General features: G+C 37.8%; 1 pseudogene; it reads left to right on the forward strand.

Moving 5' to 3' along the window:
* Nucleotides 1-903: 903 nt before the first annotated feature.
* LOC140858591 (uncharacterized) lies at nt 904-6228 on the forward strand (annotated as a pseudogene).
* Nucleotides 6229-9394: the final 3166 nt, after the last annotated feature.

The following is a 9394-nucleotide window of genomic DNA, read 5'->3' on the forward strand; positions in this document are numbered from 1 at the left end:
TGGTATTTTTTTATTATAGTATTACTTTACAACAATGCAGTATTGCTTCATAATAGTATAGTATAACTTTATAATAGTATAATATTACTTTATAATAATATAGTGTTGCTTTTATTACAGTACAGTATTATTTTATAATAGTATAATATTATTTTATAATATAGTGTTACTTTATAACTGCAAAGATAATTTGATCATTTTACCTCATTTGGATAGTTGTTTTCAAGCTATGTTTCAAATATAGAAAATTTTTTATTTGAAACTTAAGTGGATAGCTGCTTTTAAGTTAAAACTCAATTAGATATTTCTCATTAATTTTTTCTAAAAAAAAAAATAATGAATCTCATATTTACAAATATCATGAAAATTAATATTTGATAATTTTAAATAATAATAATTTATATTTACTAAAAATATTTTAAATAAAATTATATGTATAATTATTAAATTTATTTAAATATTTTTTTTAATTAATCAAAAAAATTTATAAAAAATTAAGATGTAAATAATATTATGTAAAGAATTATATGATTATAGCCATTATATAAAATTGATCAGATGACAATATTATTGTGATATTATAAAATTATTTTATATTAAATAATATATTTATAAATTTTATCATATAGGATGAACTCTAATCAAATATTGTAATTTTTTTTAATATTATTTTTTTAAAAAAAATTTTATCAAGTAAATATAATAAAATTTATTTTTTTTTATAATTATTTTTTTAAATAAATAATTATGAGAAATCGCCAATTTGATACACCCAAGCAAACGGACCTAAAAGCCGACCGTATCGTACATTACATCCGCTTCCTTATTCCATGAATCTCATGGATAAATCCGTCGATCAGAATATACTGGCAGATCTCTTTAATTAAACCCGTGATCCAGCTGGCTTTCCTTAGCGCAGAATGCATCGTTCTAAAACCCAGCCACCCCGCTCTCCCGCTGTCTCTCTCTTCTCTCGGTGGTCGTGGAACAAAGCTCGCTTATATAATAAGCCCGCTCCTCACCCTCTCTTTTTCTCTCTGAGAACTCAAAACCCTAGGCCTGGAAGAGATCAGAAGCCCCAAAAGTTTTCTAGGGTTTCTCGAGTTCCAGCGATCCTGCCTCTCGAATTTGAGCTTTGGGACTGAAGATTTCGCTTTATTAGCTGTTTTCGGCGTTCGATTTCGAGTGGGGCGGCGGTATTTGGGAGCATAGTGGAGGTACTCGAAGGAAGGCAGGAGCCATGATGACGATCTCCCCGGGGTCGCTCCCCATAGGGTTCCGGTTCCACCCGACCGACGAGGAGCTCGTCAACGTCTACCTCAAGCGGAAGATCTCCGGCCGGATCAGGAACGACATGGAAATCATCCCCGAGATCGATATCTTGAAGTGCGAGCCATGGGATCTTCCTGGTATCAATTCCCCCCTTTTTCTTTCATTTCTCGTGTTAGAAGGTCGATTATTTTTTGTAAAAATTCGATCTTGATGCGCTTCGGGTGGGTTTGATGTGGCTGGGCAGATAAATCTATTATCAGATCGGACGATCCGGAGTGGTTTTTCTTTGCGCGAAGGATCGGAAGTACGCGAATGGGAATAGGTCCAACCGCGCGACGGAGGCCGGGTACTGGAAGGCCACGGGGAGGGACCGTCTCATCCGGTCTAAGGCTGCGCCGGGCCGGCAAAACCTCATCGGCATGAAGAAGACCCTTGTCTTCCACCGAGGAAGAGCGCCGAAGGGCATCCGGACCGCTGGATCATACACGAGTACCGCACCACCGAGCGGGAATTCGAGTCCGGCGATCAGGTTCGAAGCTCAATCCATTCTTTAAAAGGAAAAAAAAAAGGACTATTTGTTTTAAGGTGTACATATAGTTTTGGTGTTCTAATCTGGATGTTCTTGTGGTTGCTTTTGCTATATGATGGGGTTTTAATTCTTATGGCGGTGAAAAAGATGTTCATTTTTTATAGATTTTAGTGTAATCTAGTCTTGTTTCCAGTATACTGATGTCATGGGATCATTTTTTGTGAAGTGATTCTATTATTTATGGCACGGACTAGTTAGATCTGATTCTGGTGTCAGTAGATATGCTCATCTTCTGACATGGTTTTTATCCTGATATCCGTATGTTTTGATGTGTGGCATGTGAAGTTTTTAACTTTAAAGGAATTTTATCTGGAAAGTCGTGCAGCATGGCAGTTACGAAAATACGTTGTGATCATGTCGTGGCGTTAATCTGTATCACCATCAAATTGGACACCATCTGATACCCCGATGGAACACGTGCTTGTTTACTAAATTGCCCATCTTGTAGTATGGGAAATGCTCTGTACGTGTAAGTTCTTGTTTTTTGCCTTTGCATGCATGCACTTCTTTTACAGAAGATTGAGGTATGTAGATAGTCGTGACTTTTGCTTTGGTGTCTAAATTATTGGCTGCGATATGTGTGTATAAGTGCATATAGCTGCCAGCATAATGAGATGAGTACTACTAGGTTCACCTTGTTTACCTGTAATAGAACCTATGTGGAAATACAGGCTCATTTAATCCATTTGTGAAGAGACTTTTCTCAAACATGTTTCCAGAATGCTTTCATGTGTTTGTTTTACCTGCACAGGCAAAGGTTCTTCAAAGATATGAAAGTGGATTGTTTGGGTCGTGGTGGTGAGAAGCTTTGTTGAAGTGGATTTGGTAGCAGGGTTCTACATGTTTCTGCTTTCACTCTTGGATGCTTTGGATTATCATCCCCAATTTAATCTATATATGCTCTGATAACTTGTCATATAATTCCATGTATGATGCATAATGAACATTTCATTTTGTTTTGGTTCTTTGATAATGACATTACAGGGTTGGGGTTTTATGGAATACTGAGAAGGATTTGAATAGCCCTTTGACATTTTGGTGATGGTAAAATAGCGGTTCGAAAAATCATAACGATTCACTAGTGCATCTTGCAAGTGGTAACATTGTATAAGTTCAAGCTATTGTATTTTTATGTAATGTTAACAAATTTATAATATAAGATCGGGTGGAATCTTCAGTTTGAACTCAACCTAGCTTCTGCTTCTTTTTTAAACCTTCTAAGGTGATGTGGTATATATTTTTGCTTTGGAACATAACATTCCTCTGAGATAAAATTATGCAATTTCTTTTTTAAACCCTTTTTTATTAAATTTATTGGTTACTGAAACATGCTATTTATAAACTTCTTTTTCTCTATTTTTGACTGGTAAAAGTGGAAACTACTCTTGTAGTATGGTTAAGTATCAAAAATAGGCAATTGTTAGTTTGGATGTTTAAGAAAAATGTGAATTCCAGTCGGAGGATGGTAGATGTTGAAATCGGTGGAGAGAGATACCAAAGTCTGCCAGTTTCTGTGTTGGTCAAAAGTTTGGGTCAAAAAGGTGACCAAATACAGAGGTTCAAAAACATTGGGTCTCTATGTATCTATTTTGAAGCTGATATAGATTCTCCATGTAATAGACTATATCATTTGTGTAAATAGTTTCATTGCACGCCAAGTTATATGAAAGCATGTTATTGCTTGTTGCTGCGATGTTCTTGCCAATAAACTACTAGTATGAATGATGATGAAGAGTATTTTTGTAGATTGCAGAACAGTATACCATCAAAGGCTATTACAAATTAAACGTAAGAAGGATGATGATTTTTCAAAAATTGGATATAAGATCATCTTTATTTACCAAATATTGGATGCAAAAACTGTTGGCAAATTATTTCTTGAGAAGATGCTTGAGTGAGTGGGAGGTCTAGCATTGCGTGTAGATATTTAAATCTTTCCCCTATTGTACCTACTGTTATGATTGTGACTTGTATCACTGTGTGCCAATAGGGACATTTTTGTATATAGTCCACCTACATTTATATTGTCTACTGGCTATGGCTACTTATCATATCTTACTTGTTGCAGTTTTTCTTCATAAATTTTCACTGTGATTTTTATTTTCTGCAGGGTGGTTATGTCCTTTATCGCTTATTTAAAAAGCCAGAAAAAGGGTTCAAACTCCAAAGCTGATGAAATGGAGAAAAGTGGCTTCTCTCCAACCCCAACCAAATCCTCTCCTGATGGTACCCTGCATGAAGAAGATAGTATGGAGGAAATCTCAACCCCAGTAAATCAAAAGTCTCCAGAATCAGGTTTGCAAGAAGAGCCTCAATCCTTGCCTGATTCGGTTGAACAGCAGCCAACAGTTATTAAGAGATGGCTTACTGACAACATTCATTGTTCAGCAACTTGCTCTGTAGAACCAGATGAGAGGTCTTGCAACGTTGCTGCAGATAATCATGATGCCAAAGCTGGAATGCATGTAAGAACTTTGTTCATCTTAGGTTCTGGATATTTTTTTTCCACTTTTTATTGTGTTTATTTCATTTAATGGAATGCCTTCTGATAAATTCATTCCTTCAAGCTTGTTTTCTTGATTTTGGCATGTATTCTTGCTTGTACCGTTACACTAACCAAGGCATGATAATCTCCATAAGTGTAAGCCTTTCCTCTGCAGGATGTCTCAACACAGTACCATGGTCCACATCATCAGCAAATAGATTCTAATGGCTTTCCGAATTTCAGTTCCCCAATGCTGCCTTGCACAGACGACCAGGAATCCCTATGGAAGATGTTGATGATGCCGATCGGACTCTTTCATGAGTTCTTAGATGCAGTTCTAGGTAATCCAGATGAATATTCTCCTCGGCATCCGATGCTCAGAAAAATTCAGTTGCTGAGAGTGTGCCAAGACATGGCATCTGGGATTCAGCATCATTCAGGGATAGTGGGACCAGCAGCGATATCGATACTGAAGCAGGACTACCTCAGGTATGTGTGCTTGTTATATCAATTGATTAATGTATAACCAAAAAAGGAACAAAAGCTGAGACTTTCTGTTATTTCAATTATACAGGAACATGTTAGTCTGGAAGCTTCTGAGTGGTCTGAAGAACATCTTTTCTGTTAAATGAACTGTTACAGATGAATTCTTCTTATGGATATCCAGAAACAGAACCATCTGAGTGCACCTTATGAAATGCAAGTTTACTTCCATATGATAGCACTGGACCAGATGTGTGCTCAGTGGACCCTGCCTCAGAATCCTTGCAATATTTGTTTGATAGCATGGAGGCATCTAATAACCAGAAGAATATTGCAAATAATGGAGATGGTCTTGAGGTGACTGGAATGAGTTCAGGCCTCATCAACTGCAGCATCCATCAGATTCAAAGAACATTCTGCACAACAGAGCACCATAACAAGTAGGTTCCGTTTACAGGGTCCAGTTCAAAATGTGTCATTTGCCTTAGCTGGTAGTGAATCAAGCAGCAGTGGAGATGATCATGAAGACAAAGAGGCAATGAGAAGGCTTTGCAAGATTTGTGTGATAGCACTGAGGAATCATTGACCCAGAAGGATACACCAAGTAATGAAGATGGTTTTGAGGGAACTGGAATCAAGATCAGGACTCGGAAAGCACATCCTCCAAGTTTGAACAAGTTATCATCAAAGCGGGGCAGAGTATTTGGAAGGATTCGTTTGCAAGCTTCTCTTGAAGTGGGATCATTTTCCGCTATTGCTGGTGAATCAAGCAGCAGCAAAGATGACCAGGTAGACAGAGAATCAACAACAGAGGTATGGTGTTTTATTTAGTCCATATCTAAATGGGTTTTTTGTAGTCTTTACTTACATTTGCATGAACTTAATATACCTTAATCTAGTCGCTGCAGGAGAGCATGTGGATGACAATCTTGCTGAATTTAGGGAGATCTCAAAGCCTGCTCTACTGGACAAGCTCGAACAGTTATCTATTCATGTAATAAGGAGCAAAATCTATTGTGTTACTTGAACATATTCTCATTAAATTATTCTTTTGCTACACTTATTTATCATGTAGATGATGCAACACAGCTCAGAGTTGTATCAGGAATCAAAACCTTTGCTGAGGTTGAGAACGAAAGGCACTTATGATGATGCAAATGTCCTGAAAGACCCTCCCCACACCCAGGAATATCAGGAACTGGTTCAGTTGTTGCTTATTTGTCCGGCTTGTTCTTGCAGTAATCCTTCTGCTGATGTGTTTTGGCATATGGAGGTGCATAAACTCTCAATATGTGCCGATATAGCTAAAGTTCACTGTATAATTTTGCTTGCATAGGGATTGTCCTTCACATTCTCTGTAAATATGGAACTTCCTGACATGTAGGGAACTTCAGATGCTTACGGTGGTTTGTATATACCTTAAACTTTCCTTCTTGTTTATCAGTAAATGTGAGCCTACCAGTTGTCATGGTCTATCTGTTGTAGAAGCCTTCACAGCTTGCTCTGTTTCTCTCGCCTTGAGTCATGCCAGATATTGCTGATGGTGCCAAATGCCCAAAAATACCAAGTAGCTAGTTCCTCTGAAGCTAATTGAGCTAGTTAAGGAGTTTATGGGGACAATGCACTTGGTGCTCCAACATTTATGAAGTATATAGGTGATGTTTAATGAAATAAATCAAGCGTACAAGCAAATAATTCCTTTGTGCTATGGTTATTATCTCCAGTTGATGCTTTGGGTTACTTTTCACACATTTTATCATCATCAACGATGAGAGAAAATTACATGCGCTGGTTGCTCTGTTGGTTTTTGATTACTTCTCCAATTGCCCGTTCATAGTCTTCTGCCCTTGGTAAAATTCTTTGCAGCCAGTCTGTAACTAATTGCACTTGAGACTGTCAAATTTAAAATTTAATTTCATGTTGGGCATTACTGAGCAACTTGAAACCTTGTTTGAAGTCAATCTGGAAAGTCTGCTCTAGGTTGAATGTTGCTGGTATTATATCCAATTCGACATTAAACTGCTGTCTTGTACTAGCTGTTTTACATTTGCTGTTGTGAGGGATGGAAAGGCTGCTTTGGTATTCATTCTTCATAAATTTGAGAAACTTTGATTTTCTTTGCACAAGCAAGGTTGGCTTTGCATAAGATGCGATCGTTTCAATCTGATGGCGTCAATAAAGTGGTATAAATAAGATGCCTAAACTTGATGTTTTGGAGTTTTAACTTGAATAATGATTGGTATCACTGAAATATGGGAGGAGGAGTCAATTTTTATGATCCTAATCAACTTCTTATAATCCTAATCTTTTTTTTTTTTTGGTTGCACTTTTGGGTGCAAATTTTGGCAAATCTAGCAACTGGGGCTACGTTGGCTGTTGTGGCGTACTTAAGCCATATGAGTTTTTAGCCTAGGCTTAGCCAACTGTAATAGGCTATAACATGGCTATGCTCCCCACCAAATTAAAAATGAAGTCCAAGTGGTCATGTGGGCTCCAAATTTGACTATAACATGCTTTCGGCTCCATATCTAGACATGTCAGTCCTGCAAGGTGAAATTCTTATTGCATCGCGCACGGTGCAGAATGAGTTGCATCACATACGGTGATTGGCGCACACGGAACACCCCCTCCCTCTCCGGCACGTGATCCAATCACTACGTGCACGTAGTGCGGTGACAAAGAATTGCTCATCGCTCATCCTGTAAGATACTCCACTTAAGCAGGCTTTTTTAGCTGAAGCTGGCATTATAGGCAGCAAACATACATCAACATATAAATGTCATGGATCCATTTAGATTTCAAGCATAATATAGTGAAGGTGGGCATGTGACTCATTTTCCATCTTTCAAAAATCCAATCTACCAATCAACAAACATTTGTTTGACCGATATCATCCCTTTACCATTTTAGCAAAAATACAGGAGTTCGATTTTAGCTGGAGTCGGTCCTAAACAGACCAATTAGACTTACAATGGAAGATATTGATTAAAACCCCTTCCAATCTCAAAAAAAGAATCAAGGCCACTATATCAGCTTGGTGTTTGAGCAAGAACACATTCAAAATCTTCTAAAGCTTTAAGTCATGTATCACCGCACTTTTTTCAAGATTTTATTTGCCTTAATCAATCATGCAGACAAAGGATAAGTTTTTAAAATATAATGAAGCCTCTACTAGAATAAAATTCAGGCAACCAATCACTACAAAAGTTATTTATAATGCATTTTAAGTAAACTTTATTATCTTTTATTTGAAAACATGCAAGACATAGATAAAGTCTAAAACTAATTAGCTAATTGATTTCTCTCATGATAAATGTGAGATCACGCAACTATGGATGGTGGAGGAGAGAGAGAGAGAGAGAGAGGTCCAATGGACCATGCCAATCCGATGGTGGATAACATGCCATGTTGTAGCTTGTATTTCACCGATTCCCGATTATGTATTATCCACCATGCATATGCTTCGAGATTTGCCCGGTCCATTTGGACTTGATCAATGCAATAATTGAGAGAGAGAGAGAGACCTTCTCTAATCTAACCTGCAATGCTAGTGGAATGGTCTTCCACCACCTAAATCTCCATAGCCTGCATGTCTTCGGCTGCAAACAAGTTCTCCACTTCGCAGTAACTTGGTAAGTGGGATGGACACCTCTTAAGAGAGAGCACCATGGCCGGCTTCTAACCAATAACCTATATACTCGCCACTAAGGAAGCTCGTGCCCACAACGTCCTACCTGTATCTCTGCCAGCCCATCAAAGTTTACTTCGATTGTACGTAGGGTTGGCTCCAACAACAAAGGTAAATTTTTCCAAGTCCACTTCGAGGCCATGGAACCTAGGCTGAAGTTGACATGTGTGAGCACCACTTTTGTCTATAATTTTGATTCTGAGGACAATAATTAGGCTCTAAGTTTCATATTTCAAACCAATTAAAGAGGCCTTGTAATATTTACTAACGTTGCTCCTGGTTCCTTGGCATCGAAGATACCTATTCTTCTTCTTCTTCTTCTTGTTTTTTTTTTTTTTTTTTGCTTTTTCTTTTTCTTTTTTGGATTTCATGCAAAGCAAAGTAGTTAGGTCTTCATTGTAAGCATAAGCGCATATCCATCCTTATCTTGCTTATGACTGCAAATTATACATACCCAATGCTTTACAAAAGATAAAACCATGGATAAAGCGAATGCATCTTTCTCAAATCACGAGGCTTTAGTTTGAAAATCTCAATGGCCCACCATTGCCAATTTTTTTCACATATAAAACAGGCACCTCTAGTAATAAACCATCATCTCTTCTTCTTGTTGGTGGACTCCATTCCATGCTGGTGAAAGGTGATTGTCCCATGCGGAAGAAAACAACAGGTCATTGCCGTGGAAGTTGGAACCGAGTCACTACTCCATCCCACTATTGCCTAGCATTGAAGGAAATGTCACGGTATTGAACTAAATGCCTGCTTCAGCATAAAGTCCGGTTGCACAAGAAAAGCGTGGACCAGGTACTGTTTTCCTATCCTTTCCTATTATAAAAGAAGAAAGAGGCTGGTGGTGCCTTATTGTCCTTTTGATAGA

The sequence above is a fragment of the Elaeis guineensis genome, chromosome 6 (genome assembly GCF_000442705.2).
Source record: "Elaeis guineensis isolate ETL-2024a chromosome 6, EG11, whole genome shotgun sequence".
In the NCBI taxonomy this organism is placed as follows: Eukaryota; Viridiplantae; Streptophyta; class Magnoliopsida; order Arecales; family Arecaceae; genus Elaeis; species Elaeis guineensis.